The sequence below is a fragment of the Salvelinus fontinalis genome, chromosome 15 (genome assembly GCF_029448725.1).
Source record: "Salvelinus fontinalis isolate EN_2023a chromosome 15, ASM2944872v1, whole genome shotgun sequence".
Classification (NCBI taxonomy): domain Eukaryota; kingdom Metazoa; phylum Chordata; class Actinopteri; order Salmoniformes; family Salmonidae; genus Salvelinus; species Salvelinus fontinalis.
Window position 1 is genome coordinate 17,916,693 of NC_074679.1, and position 21,308 is coordinate 17,938,000.

The window sequence follows — 21,308 nt, forward strand, 5'->3', positions numbered from 1 at the left end:
GGACGAAGACCTCAAGCAGGAGTTCCGTGTCCTACGCCAATCTATCCTTACAGCTCCTCATCAAGCGAAACTCGTAAGTGAGAGCCCAAGATTGGCTCTGCCAACACCAGGACGACAAATGCTCGACGCAGCAGGGACTTCAACTCCACAGCAGGCTCCCCAAGCAGTGATGAGGCCAGCCCCAGCATCAGGAGACCGGTCCAGCATTCCTGAGGGAGGAGCCAAAGATGCCCTTATACCAGCAGGGGGGGGGGGGGGGGACATTGAAAACTACCTGCTTAGGTTTGAGTGAATGGCCAAGATGGCCAGAGGTAGAGTGGGCCTGCAGGCTTGTCCCATTGCTCACGGGCAAGGCCTTAGAGGCGTATACAGCGAGGGGTTGTCCAACGTCTACAAGGGCTTGAAGGAAGCGCTGCTGATGAAGTTCGACATCTCCCCGGAGACCTACCGTCAATGCTTCAGAGCTGCATCAATGCCATCGGGTGAGTTGCCAATAGAGACGTACCACCGTCTCAAGGGCTTCTACCGACAATTGGTTCGACCGGAGGAGAAGACACAGGACGAGATCGGTGAGGTCATCATCCTTAAGCAACTTCTACAAGTTCTACCACACAACATTCGAACCTGGGTCTAAGAGCACGAGCCCAAAGCTTATGGCGGCCAAGCTTTCACTCCAGTAACTTAATGCACGTAAAGGGGGCCCACCACAACCTGCAGCACCCGCTCCAAGGAGTTTCAGAGACACAAGGGACATCAGTGAAGACAGAGATGGTGGAGGTAACTCTCTGGGATATGCGTCTGGGAGGAGGGAGATAAGGGATCACGCAGTTCGCTCTGATGGGAAGGGTCTGACCTGTTTTTACTGCCGGCAGCAGGAGCACAAAGCTTCAATGTGTCCACTACGTAAATCCAAGCTCTCAGGTTACTGTTATGTGACCAGAGAGGGGGATGGTGTTCAGAATAGACAGAGTGGGGAAGGGTCAGTCTTGGTACCTGTAAAAGTGAATGGTAAAAGTCTTACTTCAATGATTGACACCGGCAGTCCCCTGTCGTTAATCAGACAATTAATGTACCTGTTAATGACATTGATTACGTTCACCAGACACTGATCCAATGCGTCCACGGTGATCAGTCGCAGCAGCGCACAGCTGAGCTCACAGTTGAAGTTCAGGGTTTGAAATACCTCCTCAAAGTTGGGGTAATGGAGAAACTACCTTTCTGAGATGATTTTGGGGAGGCATGTGCGTGTACTCTCTGATCTGTTGGGAAGTGTGGGGGTCAGCTATATGACCAGTCAGTTTACCAGTCTGATGTTCATATGTCATACTCAGTTGTCACTCGTGCCCAGGCCAAAGCTGGTTTACAACCTGTGCCTGACTGATAGTCTGTGCGAGGGGGGAAACAAAGGGCCCAGAAAGTCACACCGCCAACGGCGTCTTGAGAAGTATGTGGGGACCCCTGTACCTGTTGCTGATGTGTCTGGGTTAGAGGTGCAATGGGATGTTCCACAAAATGTTGCTACACTGTAGAAGTCTGGCTCAACCTTGACAGGTTTGTTTGACAAGGACTTAGCTGGGGACAGCCAATCTTCATGTGGGGGGATTTACACAGTAGACAACCACATACTCTACCTTGGGTCAGAAGCAGATAGCAGGAAGTTAGTGGTGTCATCTACATGTAGACCACTTGTTCTCAATCTTGCACATACAGTTCCATGGGCAGGCCATCTAGGGCAACATATGACCTATCTTAGGCTAGGCTCCTGTTTCTTTTGGCCCTCCATGTATACTGATGTACAAACATACTGAAAAACATGCACCACATGCCAGAAAACCAGTGCTGTCCGTAGGTCTGACTGGGCTCCTCTCTGTTCACTGCCAGTGATCTCTACCCCATTCATGAGAATTGCAATGGACATTGTTGGACCCTTGGAGAAGAGTAGCGCAGGTTACGAGTATATACGGGTGATCTGTGACTATGCCACCCGGTTCCCAGAAGCCTTCCCACTCCGTTCCATAACCACTCCAAAAATAATCAGTGCTCTTGTTCAGCTCTTCTCTCATGTAGGAATCCCAGATGGAATCCTGATGGACCAAGGGACAAACTTCACCTTGCGACTGATGGTTCAACTCCACCAACAGCTGGGCATTAAAAGCTTGAGTACCACTCCCTACCATCGCCAAATGGATGGGCTAGTAGAGAGGTTCAATTAAACGCTCAAGAACATGCTGAGGAAGTTTGTGGCCGACACTGGTAAAGACTGGGATAAGTGGTTACCCTTTCTGCTTTTTGCTTACAGGGAGGTGCCTCAGGCATTGACAGGTTTTGCACCATTTGAACTCCTCTATGTGTGGCCAGTGCAGGGACCACTGGACCTGCTGAAGAAGTAATGCGAAGGTCCTCCAGTAGCTACCTCGGGACAGGGGATTGTCCAGTACGTCCTCCAGATGCGAGACAGGCTGGAGTGGTACCGAGAGGAAGCTAGGCCAAACCTTCAGCAAGCCCAGAAGGCCCAGAAGAGAGGGTATGACCAGCACGCTCGCCACAGAGAGTTTGAGCCAGGATAGAAAGTCCTGCTCCTCCTTCCCTCGTCTACCAGCAAGCTCCTTGGCAGTGGCAAGGGCCGTACCAAATCGGGAGGAAGATGGGCCCGGTGACCTATGAGGTGCTGCACCTGGACAAGGGTAAGGAGATGCAAGCCTATCATGTTAACTTCCTCAAGGCCTGGGAGGAGAGAGAAGAACTCTCCAAGGGGAAGTCCTTTCTGGTCCGCAGAGTAGAAGAAGAGGATGAGTTGGAGGGGGTCACAGAGGCATGGAAAGGACGAGCTGAGGTCATACTGGCTCACCTGGAAGAAGACAAGCAAGATGTGTTGAAGCAGCTGTTTGGCAAGTATCCGGCCCTCTTCAGTCAGAGGCCAGGGAGAACCAAAGTCCTGGAACACATCATCCGTTTGAATCCTGACCAGAACCCTGTCTGCCAGCATCCTTACCGTGTGCCTGAGAGGCTGGTGGTAGCCCTCAAGGAAGAGCTCCACACCATGATAGAGATGGATGTTGTCGAGCCATCTTCAAGTGAATGGAGCAGCCCCATTGTCATTGTCCCAAAGAAGGCTGGCTCTCTGCGGGTCTGTATGGACTTCCGTAAGGTGAATACCATCTACCAGTTTTATGCCTACCCCATGCCCTGAATTGACAACTTACTGGAGAGAATAGGTAGAGCTCATTACATCACCACATTGTATCTCTGCAAAGGGTACTGGCAGGTGCCCCTGGACGAACAATCCAAGGCCTACACTGCCTTCCAGATGCCGATGTGCCTGTTCCAGTTCAAGGTTATGCCGTTTGGCCTTCATGGGGCCCCTGCGACTTTCCAGAGGCTGATGGACAAGGTCCTCCAGGACTGTGGCTTCTTCCATGCTGAGCGGCCTTTCAGGTTATGTCGATATAGGACTCGTTTTACTGTGGATATAGGTACTTTGTACCTGTTCCCTCCAGCAACTTCACAAGGTCCTTTTCTGTTGTTCTGGGATTAATTTGCACTTTTCGCACCAAAGTATGTTCATCTCTAAGAGACAGAACGCGTCTCCTTCCTGAGTGGTTTGACGGCTGCGTGGTCCCATGGTGTTTATACTTGCGTACTATTGTTTGTACAGATGAACGTGGTACCTTCGTCCAGGACGATTGCTGTGCTGCTTACTTGGACGATGTGGTGATCTACAGCCACTCCTGGGAGGAGCACATACAGCATCTTAGCAGAGTCCTGGGGAAGATCCATGATGCAGGCCTCACGCTTAACCTCCTGAAGTGTGAGTGGGCAAAACAGGAGACAAAGTACCTGGGTTACCAGCTGGGTAAGGCTGAAGTTCGGCCTCGTGTGGACAAAGTGGAGTCCATCAGGAACAGCCCTCAACCCAGAACCAAGACACAGGTGAAGTCCTTCCTAGGTCTGGCAGGGTGGTACCGGAGATTCATTCCGCGGTTTTCGACCATCGCTGTCCCTCTGACCAACCTCACTTCAAAGGTGGCCAGCAACCCTGTGAAGTGGACTGAGGAGTGTGAGGAAGCTTTCATGATGCTGAAAAAACACCTGTGCTCATTCCCTGTTCTCCAGACCCCTGATTTGCATAAGCGGTTTCTCGTACAGGTGGATGCTTCGGCTGTGGGAATTGGAGCTGTACTAGCCCAAGGGGGGCCAGGAGAAGAGCTACCTGTGCTGTACCTGAGTCGGAAGATGTTGCCCAGGGAAACCAGGTATTTGACAATCGAGAAGGAGTGCCAGGCTATAAAGTGGGCACTAGATAGCCTCCGTTACTACCTTCTTGGGAGGGAATTTGACCTGCACACAGACCAGAGCCCTGACCTGGATCTAGACCATGAAGGACCGGAATTCTCATGTGACCAGGTGGTATCTGGAGCTCCAGCCCTTCAGGTTCTGTGTCCGTCACAAGGCAGGAAAAGAAAACGTCACAGCAGACTACCTATCCCGACTCCCGAACCTGGTTGCTTCAGGAGAGGAGGAAGGTAATGTGACGGAGAAGTTCGTCACTGGCCGCGGGCAGCGTTTGGTACACTAACACACAAACATTCATCGCGCCTCCCTACTCCGTTATCAGCTACGTTAACAATGTGGGTCGACACACAAGTTAACTTCTCTATCTTAGTACATACATTTCACACTTTATTCTTACCTCCCGTCAGTAACAGTTTATGGTATAAAGATTATACAGACAAGCGTTCATGTTCAATTTAAGCAACGTTTATTGTACTTATCAATGTTATGGATGAGCGCGTTGTTTGTTTGGTTCTGTTCCTCTCTCCATCTCTGTAGCTTCCGGGTATGCTGGGATAAGGACCCGAGCTACTGTAATCGGGCTGGGATAAGGACCCGAGCTACTGTAATCGGGCTGGGATAAAAACCAGAGCTACTGTAATCGGGCTGGGATAAGGACCCGAGCTACTGTAATCGGGCTGGGATAAGGACCAGAGCTACAGCAATCGGGCTGGGATATGGACCAGAGCTACTGTAATCGGGCTGGGATAAGGACCAGAGCTACTGTAATCGGGCTGGGATAAGGACCAGAGCTATTGCAATCGGGCTGGGATAAGGACCCGAGCTACTGTAATCGGGCTGGGATAAGGACCCGAGCTACTGTAATCGGGCTGGGATAAGGACCCGAGCTACTGTAATCGGGCTGGGATAAAAACCAGAGCTACTGTAATCGGGCTGGGATAAGGACCCGAGCTACTGTAATCGGGCTGGGATAAGGACCAGAGCTACAGCAATCGGGCTGGGATATGGACCAGAGCTACTGTAATCGGGCTGGGATAAGGACCAGAGCTACTGTAATCGGGCTGGGATAAGGACCAGAGCTATTGCAATCGGGCTGGGATAAGGACCCGAGCTACTGTAATCGGGCTGGGATAAGGACCCGAGCTACTGTAATCGGGCTGGGATAAGGACCCGAGCTACTGTAATCGGGCTGGGATAAGGACCCGAGCTACTGTAATCGGGCTGGGATAAAAACCAGAGCTACTGTAATCGGGCTGGGATAAGGACCCGAGCTACTGTAATCGGGCTGGGATAAGGACCAGAGCTACAGCAATCGGGCTGGGATATGGACCAGAGCTACTGTAATCGGGCTGGGATAAGGACCAGAGCTACTGTAATCGGGCTGGGATAAGGACCAGAGCTATTGCAATCGGGCTGGGAAACGGACCCGAGCTACTGTAATCAGGCTGGGATAAGGAACAGAGCTACTGTAATCGGGCTGGTATAAGGACCCGAGCTACTGTAATCGGGCTGGCTTTGTAGTGCCTGTCCCGGATGGCGCGTTCATGTGAATGGGCATATTGGAAGACTCCATGTCAGTAGGGATGGGATTTTGTAAATGTGTTATATTGGTATATTGTATCATGAGAAACGTGTTGCAATGTATACAATTCAGTATGTTTAGCTGAGTGGAAAATGTAGGCTTTGATGAAGGTAATTGCTTAATTAATTAGTGCTGGGTATGTTCTGATGGGTGGGGGTTCCCCTACAAAAGGAGCCTCTCTTTCAGTTCAAGAGTGGACCATTTTGGATTGAGCGGTTGATGGGGCAGCATTGTTTTTAGCTGTCCCATAATAGATACTTTGGATGGCAGTACTGTTGTTTTTCTTCCGGATTCACAATGTAAATAAACACCCTTGCACAGAAGTACTCCGCCATCTTTTTATTTGATAGAGGTTAGGTTTTTCAGTTTAGCCTTCTGGCCTAATCTACGTGACATCATTATCTGGAATTTTCCAAACTGTTTAAAAGGCACAGTCAACTTAGTGTATGTAAACTTCTGACCCACTGGAATTGTGATACAGTGAATTATAAGTGAAATAATCTGTCTGTATATAATTGTTGGAAATATTACTTGTGTCGTGCACAAAGTAGATGTCCGAACCGACTTGCCAAAACTATAGTTTGTTAACAAGAAATTTGTGGAGAGGTTGAAAAACGAGTTTTAATGACTCCAACCTAAGTGTATGTAAACTTCCAACTGTACCTCGGCCTAAATATCAGCACCACAGGTAACTTCCACAAAGCTGAGAGACAAGGCAAGAAGGGCCTTCTATGCAATCAAAAGGAACATAAATTCGACAAACAAATTAGGATCTGGCTAAAAATACTTGGCTCAGTTATAGAACCCATTGCCCTTAATGGTTGTGAGGTCTGGGGTCTGCTCACCAACCAAGAATTCACAAAATGGGACGAACACCAAATTGAGAGACTACATGCAGAATTCTGCAAAAATATCCTCTGTGTACAACGTAAAACACTAAATAATGCATGCAGAGCAGAATTAGGCCGACACTCACTAATAATCACAATCCAGAAAAGAGCCGTTCAATTCTACAACCACCTAAAAGGAAGCAATTCCCAAACCAACCATAACAAAGCCAACACCTACAGAGAGATGAACTTGAACAAGAGTCCCCTAAGCAAGCTGGTCCTGGGGCTCTGTTCACAAACACAAACCCACTCCACAGAGCCCCAGGACAGCAACACAACTAGGCCCATCCAAATCAAGAGAAAACAAAAATATAATTACTTGACACATTAGAAAGAAGTAACAAAAACTTTTTGCAAACTAGAATGCTATTTGGCCCTAAACAGAGAGAATAACTGACCACCTTGACTGACCAAACTTAAGGAAAGCTTTGACTATGTACAGACTCAGTGAGCATAGCCTTGCTATTGAGAAAGGCCGCCATAGGCAGACATGGCTCTCAAGACAAGACAGGCTATGTGCACACTGCCCACAAAATGAGGTGGAAACTGAGCTGCACTTCCGAACCTCCTGCCAGATGTATGACCCTATCACATATTTCCCTCGGATTACACAGATCCAGGAAGAATTCATAAACAAATCCAATTTTGATAAACTCCCATTTCTACTGGGTGAAATACCACTGTGTGCCATCACAGCAGCAAGATGTGACCTGTTGCCACAAGAAAAGAGCAACCAGTGAAGAACAAACACCATTGTAAATAGAACCTATTTTTATGCTTATTTATTTTCCCTTTTGTACTATTTGCACATTTGACATTTGAAAACTTTTGTGAATGTGTACTGTTAATTTGTATTGTTTATTTCACTTTTGTTTATTTTCTACTTCACTTGCTTTTTCAATGTAAACATATTTTCCCCATGCCAATAAAGCCCTTTAATTTGAATTGAAATGTAATTGAGAGGAGACGATGGAAACGCAAGGTGGTGAGATATTCTATAGCTAAAGGTAATGTCAACCTATTATGAAAATATAACGCATGCCCTATTACTAGGCTACTCAAAATCCAATGCATATAACTGTAGGCTCACTCGGTAAGCCGCCCCGCAAAATCAATGAACCAACAGCATCGCCTAGGCCTGCCTATATGTTCTCTCCCAGACCAACACAGTCTCACATTCAATTCGCGCATATATGTACAAAATGTATTTCAGCAGATTTCGTGCGTTTTTGTGCATTTTTGGGGTGTTTTGGGGTGGTTCAATTCGTTTGAAAATACACGAATTTAACCAGTAGGCGACACAAGCCGTTGCAACAACCATGTAGACGCGATAATTTGTCTTTCATTTTTGTTCTTCTTAATGGCTAATTCAACGTCATGAATATACAGAAATGTTGTCTTTGTTTAACCATGTTTTAAAATGTGTCGTTGTATGCCTATATGTACTGTTTTAGACTTGCTGAACAGAATTTGAGAAAAGACGCACATTTAAGTGCGACTTAATTCGTGGGAAATATTGTTTTATTAATGCCAATGCTGTTTTCTGTGCTTGATTTCGCTTAATACTTTGGATACTGGTGCACTTGTAATCAGAACGCCTTTTTGTCATGTAGGCAACCATACACGATTTTCTTCATAACCCATTTCATATTTTGTGGAGCCTAAATTACACCATTTTCTTCATAATGCATGTATTACATGTTAATGTAAAATAATGAATTATGTTGGCTTACACTTATGGCCTTTCCAAGGCCTTTCCATACCTTAAGGGAACATTTTAGCACTCGCCATATGGTTAGTGAGAAACGCCACTTGCAAATGTAAGGTCCCTTACTAGACGTCCTGCAACGTTTCTAAAATTCGTGGACGGCGTCGGGCCGTGCGCGGGGGAGAGATCTTTCAGGAAGTCATCAAACTAAATCTCTCGGACGTTCGGTTTCCGTTTTATAAAAATAACAAATTTTGGTCATTTTTCCGCAGTCTCGGAAATTCCCACCAGAGGGAAAATAAATAATATTGCAAATGCACAAGCACATTGCAAATGCATGTGGCCTTTTCTCCTAAACGGAAAATATTTCGAAGATGTAATGGACAGTTGGCCCCGAACAAGATGGCGTCGAGGCCTCAACGCTTTTTGAGTTATGGCCATTTTTCTGGGATTAAAGGTCAAAAACGCAAAGTAGGGTGCTAATTTGACCGCTTCACGTCAAAGTACATAAGCATACGGTGTCAGGAAAAAAAGAACCAGCCATTTATCTATCGTAATTTAAGAGAAATCGTACATTGACAAATTGGTCATGTTCACAAAAAGGAGTAAAAAAAATAAAAAATTACAGATCCAGTTGCAGTGTGTTCAGACGAACATTTTTTAAGTGGGTCTCGAAGCTCTGCCAGAATTCTGTGATTTTATGTGATTTTATGAAATAACACACACTCATTTAACCCTCTGTAAATAAGTCAGTTCTTAACATAAAGACTTAAACCTCAACATTATATAAGAGCCTACCCCAAGGAGGATATGTGTTCACTTTCAGCTTCCTATGTCAACCGGAAGTACCTTCAAATGGTGCCATAGGGTCAGTTTCGAAGGGTTAAAAAGGTCAGATCTGCCTCCCGGGTGGCGCAGTGGTCTAGGGCACTGCATCGCAGTGCTAGCTGCGCCACCAGAGTCTCTGGGTTCGTGCCCAGGCTCTGCCGCAGCCGGCCGCGACCGGGAGGTCCGTTGGCCTAGCGTCGTCCGGGTTAGGGAGGGTTTGGCCGGTAGGGATATCCTTGTCTCATCGCGCTCCAGCGACTTTTGTGGCGGGCCGGGGGCAGTGCGCGCTAGCCAAGGGGGCCATGTGCACGGTGTTTCCTCCGACACATTGGTGCGGCTGGCTTCCGGGTTGGAGGCGCGCTGTGTTAAGAAGCAGTGCGGCTTGGTTGGGTTGTGCTTCGGAGGACGCGTGGCTTTCGACCTTCGTCTCTCCTGAGCCCATACGGGAGTTGTAGCGATGAGACAAGATAGTAATTACTAGCGATTGGATACCACGAAGAAAAGGGGATAAAAGGATGGAGTGAAAAAGTACGGTGCTTAAAGACACACAAAGCCTGCAATGGCATTGCCATTATCTCCAGGCCGTGCCGAGTTCAACGAGATGTCCCGCTTGACCGTAGCTAGCTCGGTCTGAGTGCAGCGACAGGGACAAGAAGAAGGACCCAAATGACCCTTTGACCTCAATTTCATATTCTTTTGCTTTTGGGAGACAGAGAGAGAACCGTTAAGGTTAGAAGCACAATTTGACCTCAGGAACGTTCCTAAGGTCCTCCCGATCTGTGCAAGCCTAACATTGACCGTGTGGCATTAACCCTTAATAGTTAAAAGAAGGTGTTTACATCAAACAGTTTACAATGACATGTCTCCCCATAGGAATGCATTGCCTGCTCCCCTAAATTCAACCTGAAGCCTATGTGGGTTAATAATGCCTTATGAACCTGTCTTCGATGACAGTCCATCAGGCCACTATGAGGTCTACCTGTGTCGATTCTAAGCTTCCTGGAGCAACCGGAAGTGGTTAAATCACCCTAAAAGTGTTTGCCATACCCAACCTGCAGTTTGAGAGAAATAGTGCATTCAACCCTATGTAAATCAGTGAGTTCTTAACGTATAGACTTAAAACTCAGGATTCTGTAAAAGCCCACTCCAATGAGGATATGTGTTTACTTTCAGCTTCCTGTGCCAACCAGAAGTGCCATAATTGGTGTCAAAAGGGCTGTTTCGAAGGGTTAAAAAAGTCAAATCTTTCCAAAACTTAATATATGTGAATAGGAAACCCTCATGAACTGTAAATCAGTCATTCATCCCATCAGATTTCAAGGAAAATTTACACACCCACACAGAAAGGATGGAGTGAGACACTGAGGGGCTTAGAGGCAGACAGTGCCTGCAATAGTTACTTTTGTTTGAACTTTTAAAGAACCGTCAGACCTAGAGTTCTGAAACTTTACAAACCTGTTCTAGAGCTCAGGTCGATTAAGCACGGTGAGTTATGTGGCTCTAGAAGGTTCTCGGACCGATAAAAAGCCTCGGTGCATTTGCATTGACTTCAATTCATTTTGAGCATTACAAAATGGTGACATTTAGAAAAGTCCCAGAGTTGCACGACTAGGTGCATTGAAACCGGCTCGGCCCATAGAGACGGACCCCGACATTTCTGTCCGATAGCTCCTTCAAGGACCCCGTAGCAAGGCATGGAAAAAAGTGGAATTTCAGCACCAATTAAGGTTTTGCTCGGGCACCGAATGACCTATCGAGCCGAAACTTGGGATTCGAGGTCGCCTCACATAGGGCTAAAAATACTGTGAAAACTGGACCCGCAGCTAGAACATAACTACCTATTATTTGTTTTATTATGGTTTAAATGGAAGGCGCTGTGAATTTTGGGCCTGTTATGAAATATGTGATAGTTGGCTTCTAAACGAGTTGGAAAAAGTGAGTTTGGAGTCAGATGGTATCAGTTTGGTGTCTGAAAATATCTAATTGGCTGATGGACACTGACTTGCTAGTTGACTTTTGTGCATTTGCAATATGTTTCAACAGTGAAAAACCACCAAAATAGCATTCTGAAATTACCACTAAAAATGACATCACCATAGCCGTGCCGAGTTCAACGAGATGCCCCGCTTGACCGTAGCTTGCTCGGTCTGAGCGCAGCGACAGTGACAAGAAGATGACCCTTGACCTACATTTCAAGTCTTTTGCTTTTGGGAGACAGAGAGAGAACTGTTAAGGTTTAGAAGCACAATTTGACCTCAGGAACGTTCCTAAGGTCTCTGTGCAAGCCTAACCTTGACCGTGTGGCATTAACCCTTAACAGTTAAAAGAAGGTGTTTACATCAAACAGTTTACAATGACATCTCACCCCATAGGAACACATTGCCTGCACCCCTAAATTCAACCTGAAGCCTATGAGGGTTAATAATGCCTTATGAACCTGTCTTCAATGACAATCCATCAAGCCACTATGAGGTCTACCTGTGTTGATTCTAAGCTTCCTGGAGCAACCGGAAGTGATAAAATCACCCTAAAAGTGTTTTGCCATACCCAACCAGCAGTTTGTGATATATAGTGCATTCAACCCTGTGTAAATCAGTCAGTTCTTAACGTATAGACTTAAAACTCAGGATTCTGTAAAAGCATACCCCGATCAGGATATGTATTTACTTATAGCTTCCTGTGCCAACCGGAAGTGCCTTAAAATGGGGTCATAGGTGCTGTTTCGAAGGTTTAAAAAGGTCAGATCTTTCCAAAACTTTAAATGTGTGAATCGGTCAACCCTCATGAACTGTAAATCAGTAATTTCGCTAAACAGATGTCAAAGAAAAGCTCTCTCTCTCTCACACACACACACACACACACACACACACACACACACACACACACACACACACACACACACACACACACACACACACACACACACACACACACACACACACACACACAGCAAGGACGGAGTGAAAAAGTATGGTGCTTACAGACACACAGAGCCTTAAATGCTTTTAGGGGGGATCCAGACTTCCATACCCGCTCTGGGAGCGCTATACTACCGCCCCAAATCAATGGGTGCTGGCCTGAGTGATTTATGGAGGTTTTCAAAAAATATTCTGTTTTTTCTTCTGGAAAATATTTTATGTTTTTTCTTCTCGAGTCAATGGCCTGAGTGATTTATGGAGGTTTTCAAAAAATATTCTAAGTCCAAACTTTTCGTGCACCTGGTATTTTTTTGGGGTTAACAGGCGTCATTTTTCAAAACGGTTGAAATTGCTTTTAGGGGGCATCCAGAGTGTCACATGACCGGATGAGGTAACTATTCTTGTTCTTCTTGTAACTTTCCGGTAGGCTAGAAGCTTTCCGGTGTTTTGCTGCTCGACACAGGTCGATGCAGGTATTGCACTTGATTTATCGTTATCGTAACCGTAGGTGTAGCCAAGTGGAAATACGAAAGCTTTCTAGCTATTTCGCACTGACGGTAATTTGAACACAAGAACGTTTCTAGTGAAAAGGTGCTACACTCAGAGCCATATATTTACACTCAGCCACCCTAGCCTTATTACGGGTTAACGTTTTGGTAATTTTGGTTGGCCAACAAAATGTAAGACTACAATGACTGCATACGTTTCCCCAAATGTTATACGAAAAAAAAAATGTTTTGTTATTGATGGACAATGGCAAGGCTGCCATTGTATTTTCAGTTACATTCTGTTCAATAAAAATGGTTTACACGTTTATTTTTTAAGAAATACATGGAACTACAACCGAATAAAACACCATTAACCATCATGCATTGCTTACATTCATTCTATACTGAAAAGTCTGTTCAGAAAAATCGAAAACAGTACATATAGGCATAAAACCACAATGTTTTAATAGGGATTAAATAAAGACAATATATATATATAACCTCTTATGGTTATATGGTTAAAAAAAAGACAAAATATCTATATATTCATAACATAAAATAAATAAATACAGGCGATCGCGTCTATGGTTGTTGCAACGGCTTATGTCGCCTACTGGTTAAATTCGTGTCTTTTCGCACGAATTAAGTAGCACAGAAATTCGTGTATTTTCAAACGAATTGAACCACCCCAAAACACCCCAAAAATGCACAAAAACGCACGAAATCTGCTGAAATACATTTTGTACATATATGCGCGAATTGAATGTGAGGCTGGGCTGCCCAGACTCATGGATAGAATGTTTGGAGCGTAGCATAATGTAACCAGTACATCCAGTATGTATAATAATACAATCCAGACATAAAGGTTATTAATATAAGTTTTGGAGTATAGGCTAGCTAGATAGACCAATTATGTACCCCAGACATCTTAAATCTGTTCATGTTTTCTGCCGTGCGTAATATGCGGTGGGCTACTAGGCTATGTATTGTATAATGGCGCAATCATTTTAACTCAGGTAATTGTTTCGGACTTGGGCTCATATATAGGCCTATGCGTAAGCATCAGCTCTAATATGTGTATAGGTGTTTTGAACTAATCATCACCTTAGAAAGTGCTGTCCATTTCGTTGTGTTTGGCCTGAAAATTCAAAAGGGACTCGCACATCCGAGCTAACTTTGTTGCAGGTTTTTTGTATTTATTTATTTTATTTAACTAGGCAAGTCAGTTAAGAACAAATTCTTATTTACAATGACGGCCAAGCCCAGACGACGCTGGGCCAATTGTGCGCCGCCCTATGGGACTCCCAATCACGGCCGGATGTGATACAGCCTGGTTAATGGTAACAATTGACTAACATGAGAATAAAAGAAGAAACCCGTACACTGCTCTTGCCAGTATCACTGCTCTTTGTTAAGCTTACGTACCATCGTCAGAGCTTTTGTGTTTCTATGTCGACATTGCTCCATCCACATCCGTTCAATGCATCGAATGTGGTTGGAGTCGAGGGAAAATAAACATGTTACCAAATATAACAATGTGCATTTCATAAGTATTCTAATAAAGTGTGTACAAAAAACGTATTAAATACGTCTGTAAAACCACAATGAGGACATCGACCTATCAATTAAGTTTTCATAAATCATTGGGTACAGTGCAAGAAAAAACGTCAAATTAGGCTGAAGTGGTGGCATTAGTTTATGTTCACATTTACAACATAACATGCACGGGCATTCGACCTTTTGGGAATAATGTCTGGAGGGTGAAAAACCAATAACATAATGTTTTGCTCACAGTATTATTTATATCACCTCCCCTTAACTTGTATGTTCATTAATTCTCTGTTTGAGAGAACGAGAGGTTTTGCCTACATAACACAGCCCACATGAACATGTAATCATGTAGATAACATGGGTGGAGGAGCACGTAATCATTTAATTTATTTGGAACCGTTTTCCTGTATGAGGGTGGCAGACATATTCACACTTCATCATATTGTTGCACTGTGCGCATCCTATGCCTTTATTCGGAAGAGGGCGTAAAAGGGCCTGGCTCATTTTCTTTTGTGTCTGGCAGTTGGCATGGACCAATTTGTTGCGAAATTGGGACCGCTCCTGTATACAACAAGTGGTAGGTTCTTATTTTCATCTGGAATAGCTGGGTCCGATGATAAAACACGCCAGTGTTTCTTGACAGCATCTCCCACTTTGCGCGAGTTAAAAGCATATGTGGTGATGAACATTAGAGAGTGTTCTTTAGCTCTAGTGGTTCATTTTTGTAGTAGTTAATCTCTTGTTTTCACATATGCCAATTTAAGAGCGTCATCCACACATTGTGGAGAGTAGCCTCTTAGGAACCTATTGCGGATATTCGCTGCTTTTTCTAGATAGTCCTTTGTGGAGTGGCATATACGGAGCTGTTGGAAAAACTGGCTTCTTGGAAATCGTCTTTTTAAATGGCTCAGGGTGGAAGCTGTCTCCCTGTAATATACTTTTTCTGTACACAGTTGTAAACAGGGTTACATTTGTTTTCTCAATCCACATATCGAGGTAAAGAACACGTTGTCACATTCAATAGTGAATTTGAGATTAGGGTCAATGTCATTGAGTAATATCATAAAATCTGACAGCTCTTCTCCCGTTCCTCCCCATATACAAAAAATGTCAATATATCGATACCACTTCAGGGTTTTATTCAATAATTAATTTTCATTGTTAACAAAACGTTCTTCAAATTGACCCACATAAAGGTTAGAATAGCTTGGATCTATGTTCCATTCGTTTGGATGTAGTATTCATCATCAAACTTGAAGTAGTTATACTTCAAAACATAGAATAGAATAAAGTTTGTTGGTGGGTATTTGTTAGTATCTCGGTCTCTCAAGTAGTGAGCTAGGGCTGCCCGCCCCCCTTGTGGGGAATGCTGGTATGTAGACTCGACATCTAATGTGACCAAACTACAGTCTTCTGTTAATCCCGTTATTTCTGAAATCTTATTTATAAAGCCTATAGATTCTTTCTCATATGATGGCAATGCTTGCACATGAGTTTTAATGAAATAGTCTGCAACCACTGGTCTGCCTGGACAATTCCCTTGTGTTTTAGGTTCATGTAACTTAGGCAAAATGTACAGGCATGGACATATGGCACATTTGCAGAAAAGGTATTCATATTCAGGGTTTGAGAAGGTTGTTAAATAGGGCTCAAGATGTGAGCTAATATCCCTTTAGAACACCTGTGTGGGATCAACACTCAGTTTTCTATAGAAGCCTTCATTACTGAGTTGTTTCTGAACCTCTCTTTTGTATTTGTCATAGTCTAAAACTCCATCAGCACCCCCCTTGCCTGCAGGTTTGATAACCAAAGATTAGTCTTTCAGTAGTTAATTAAGGGCCTGTTCTTCTGTCCTGGTGAGGTTCTTCTGAATCTGGTTTGTTTTTCTCGTAAATACAGACATGGCTTCTTGTTCAACTAACCTACAACAGGTTTTAATCGAGGAGTTGTTAACCATAAGACAGAATTATCTTTTGGGCTTAACTGAGTAACAGTTCTTTGTTGGGTTTGGCTTTGAAACAACATCCACAATGACCATGTTTTCCGCTCAGTTTCAACCTGTTAAACTTCTTTCTTCAAATTGATAGATCACAGTGAGGTGAGTTTTAAAAGCATGATACTGTTTTGATGATAAGTGTTTGATGTCTGTTTGACTTGCATCTGCATTGATGTCAGAGTGGGTTAGAGGGACAATAGAGCCCTGAGTACCAGGCCATTAGGACTTGATGGTCATTAGTGAGTTGGGTACTACCAACGCATGTCCAGAGTGCATAAAAGGAGATTACCGTGACTCAATGGTCACGTGGAATTTGACTTATGACTACCGGTGTGGCAATAATGTGGTCACCGCAACAGCCCTAGGTACCAGTCTGTTTTGCAAACATTCCACTCCTTGTACTCCATGTTATATGTGAAAGGTGGCGTTCAGCATGACAGGAGTGGCGTGATAGCTAAACAGACTGATACAGAGACTAGCCTAAGACTGAGTGATGGGAGGGATGTTGGGCTCAAAACACTACCAGTCTGTGGGCCAGTCTTAGCAGGTATCCTAGCACAGCCTCAAAGAGGAGGAGGGAGCTGAACTGGACAGAGAGGGAGAGATAGAAACCATAGGAGAGAGATTAGTCCTACTCCCACTAGCCAGCTGCAAGGTAACGAGGCAAACAAATGCATGTGAATTGTTTGTTGCACTGTTTGTGGTTTACGCCTAACAAAATCAGAGAGTAACTACAGCTCCATAAGGACCTACTTTGCAGACCAGGCTTCTGTGGATGCTGAGGAGGTTGTCCAGGAGGAAGCACAGGGAGGTGATGAGGGGGAAGGGGGAGCTGAGTCCAGCCAGACCCCCACCAGACGTCCACCCGGAGAAGCCCAAGCCAGGCAGACTGGGGATGAACTCAGGGCCGGGGCAGTAGAACTGGGTGTTACAACCACACAGAGACAGAAAAATAAATATTTATATCCATTACAACCACACAGAGACCAACATTCCTTCCATTAAGCTCTGCAGAGTGTGAGTAAATCACCATAGATTTTGCTCTATGCTGCCAAGTAGATGGGACTCACTTGAGGTTGTTAAATCAGGCTGTGAACTGCCTCATGGGACAGCAGAGGGAGAAGAACCTCTGAGGTCAGCATCTCCAGCTCCTGCACCCTCCACTGGATTGAACAAGCTCTGAAAGGGCAGGCATGGACACATATTACTAACTAAAAACACATTCTAATAGGACCCTAGTCCAGAAGTATTACTAACTAAAAACACATCCTAATGGGATCCTAGTCCAGAAGTATTACTAACTAAAAACACATTCTAATAGGACCCTAGTCCAGAAGTTTTACTAACTAAAAACACATTCTAATAGGACCCTAGTCCAGAAGTATTACTAACTAAAAACACATCCTAATAGGATCCTAGTCCAGAAGTATTACTACTAAAAACACATTCTAATAGGATCCTAGTCCAGAAGTTTTACTAACTAAAAACACATTCTAATAGGATCCTAGTCCAGACATGTATTACTAACTAAAAACACATAAGAGGGCCCTAGTTCAGAAGTATTACTAACTAAAAACACATTCTAATAGGATCCTAGTCCAGACATGTATTACTAACTAAAAACACATAAAAGGGCCCTAGTCCAGATAGGAAAAGAGAAGACAAGTAAAAGTGATATAGTGATATAGGCTCTCTCTATAGGCTCTTTCCAATCTGTACTGATGAAGGAAAACGAGGCGACGAGGACAGGATGTTAAAACTATTTAGATTCAACGCTAATTTCCTTGAGTACCACTATAGTTGGTCTCTCCTATCATTGCTATGCAGACGACACACAATTAATCTTCTCCTTTCCCCCTTCTGATGACCAGGTGGCGAATCGCATCTCTGCATATCTGGCAGACATATCAGTGTGGATGACGGATCACCACCTCAAGCTGAACCTCGGCAAGACGGAGCTGCTCTTCCTCCCGGGGAAGGACTGCCCGTTCCATGATCTCGCCATCACGGTTGACAACTCCATTGTGTCCTCCTCCCAGAGCGCTAAGAACCTTGGCGTGATCCTGGACAACACCCTGTCGTTCTCAACTAACATCAAGGCAGTTGCCCGTTCCTGTAGGTTCATGCTCTACAACATCCGCAGAGTACGACCCTGCCTCACACAGGAAGCGGCGCAGGTCCTAATCCAGGCACTTGTCATCTCCCGTCTGGATTACTGCAACTCGCTGTTGGCTGGGCTCCCTGCCTGTGCCATTAAACCCCTACAACTCATCCAGAACGCCGCAGCCCATCTGGTGTTCAACCTTCCCAAGTTCTCTCACGTCACCCCGCTCCTCCGCTCTCTCCACTGGCTTCCAGTTGAAGCTCGCATCCGCTACAAGACCATGGTGCTTGCCTACGGAGCTGTGAGGGGAACGGCACCTCAGTACCTTCAGGCTCTGATCAGGCCCTACACCCAAACAAGGGCACTGCGTTCATCCACCTCTGGCCTGCTCGCCTCCCTACCACTGAGGAAGTACAGTTTCCGCTCAGCCCAGTCAAAACTGTTCGCTGCTCTGGCACCCCAATGGTGGAACAAACTCCCTCACGACGCCAGGACAGCGGAGTCAATCACCACCTTCCGGAGACACCTGAAACCCCACCTCTTCAAGGAATACCTAGGATAGGATAAAGCAATCCTTCTGCCCCCCCCCCCCCCCCCTTAAAAGATTTAGATGCACTATTGTAAAGTGGCTGTTCCACTGGATGTCATAAGGTGAATGCACCAATTTGTAAGTCGCTCTGGATAAGAGCGTCTGCTAAATGACTTAAATGTAAATGATAGTTTGTACTTTCACCTGGATGGAGAGCTGGGAGTAGAAGGACCCAATGTAAAGGGACCCAATGTAACGCAGGTAGGCCGGCACCAGTCTCAGGGTGCTCTCCCTCTGGACATGGTCCCTCAGGGTCCTCACACAGCCCTTTAGCAGCCCCAGCACCTTGAGCTGCAGACCTGTTATATGACCCCACGTCACTGGGGACACACTCAGACCCCTGGGAACTGTAGTGAAAGTAGAGGTTTGGCTCTGTTGAATCTAGTGGATAACAACAAATCAAGGAACTACAGAAAGCTGCAGGAGAGAACAGTTAAAAAGTATCAGAAAGCCAGAGTGTGTGTTACCTGACCAGGCCAGCCTGCAGCTCCTGATGGCAGCCGGCGGTGTGTGAGACGTGTGTGAGCAGAGTGAGGGCCTGGAGCCTGTGGTGCTGCAGGGGCAGCAGGGGGTCCGAAGGGGGCCAGAGCCGCTGGGTAGACTGCAACATTTTCACCAGGATGGGGTACAGGTCTCTTGAAATGGTAGAGGGGAGAAAGTTTCTGCCGTATTACTCATTCTGAGGGACTCTTTCAGAAAATTATTTTTCTAAGCTTCTAAGAGCATTTGGCATGACAGGAAACCTTTCGCTTACACAGCTTTTCTTGCCATGTATAATCTAACAACATGTGATTACACACATCTGATATTGGTATTGTATATGGGAGAATACTTAAGATGGCGTGTACAGATGACTTATTTCGTCCCTACCATCCACCAGGTGTCTTCCATGATATGACTGAGCCCATAGACGCTTGGTTGCATAGCAACAAATCTGACATGTGCACAACTATGGGCAAAGCAGACAGGGTTGGCTGAGACTGTTGACAACATGTCAACTATATTTAGTCTCCAAATGTTTATTGAAAACAAATACATTTGCACAATGAGCACTTGTCTCTGAAATACATTGTTACAGTTGCTGATTAGCTAGCAAGCGAAATGTAGCCATATTAGCATATATATGACATCACGCACACCTTCCGGCCACATCGATGCACACGCATCATTTTCGTGACGTTGTCAGCCAACCCAGTTACGACCAGTTACTCTCGTAGCTGGCTGCCACAGCCCACAGCCGGTAGGACTCAGAGCTAACCCTCAGGGCCTCCCCTGGCTCCAGCTGCAGATCACTGGGCTCCGGGGCCAGCAGACGAGACAGACGCTCCCGCACACCCAGAGAGTTCACCTGGGGAACACACAGTCAGGGTGACTTTATTATGGATGGACTAGTCTATCAGATCATACATCCGACCCAGATCATAAAACACTTATTAGTCACTCCCTTATACATTGAAGTTACTATGGATACATACAAGAGCCAACAGAGGAAGGTTAAGTGTGGTATTAATACATCAGGTAAGCTGGTAGTTGGGCTTGAAAATTCCTCTCTCCACACTTACCAGCCTGGCACAGGCGTGTCTGTCAGTGGTGTACAGGACATGTAGGAGCTTCATGGCGTTGGCCACGCATACAGACTGGGGGTCGGTGAGGTGGGCACTGCCCAGGAGCAGGGCAGGAACTCTGACATCACAGTCTCCTTCAAACGAAGGCAGTCCAAGACCTATAGTGACAGTACAGATACTATTCATACTACAAATGGTAACTCATGTGAAGGTGCTTACAGCTAATAAAACAAGAGAGAGGCAGAGATATGCCAGAGGGCATTGTGGGAGGTGTAGTTGGTGTTACCTGAGTGGCTGCTGAGGAGGAGTGTTTGAAGATGCGGATCAGGACTTCCATCACATCCTGGACCACCCTGGGTGACGGGCGGATCCCCTCTAGGATGTAGGGGAGCCTAGGAAGCAGCTTCATCCTCAGTAAACCCTGAGACAGAAAACCAACACAGCCAACAGCTTTACACAATGCATTTACAGTTGAAGTCGGAAGTTTACATACACTTAGGTTGGAGTCTTGTTTTTCAACCACTCCACAAATTTCTTGTTAACAAACTATAGTTTTGGAAAGTCGGTTAGGACATCTACTTTGTGCATGACACAAGTCATTTTTCCAACAATTGTTTACTGACAGATTATTTCACTTATAATTCAGTATAGCACAATTCAAGTGGGTCAGAAGTTTACATACACTAAATTGACTGTGCCTTTAAAATTCCAGAAAATGATGTCATGGCTTTAGAAGCTTCTGATGGGCTAATTTACATAATTTGAGTCAATTGGAGATGTACCTGTGGATGTAATT

The 21,308-nt window shown here is 45.2% G+C and overlaps 1 pseudogene; it reads right to left on the minus strand.

Annotated features, from left to right (window-relative positions):
- LOC129811243 (RNA polymerase II-associated protein 1-like) overlaps window positions 1–21,307 on the minus strand; it is a 29,168-nt pseudogene extending 7,861 nt beyond the window's left edge.
- Window position 21,308: the final 1 nt, after the last annotated feature.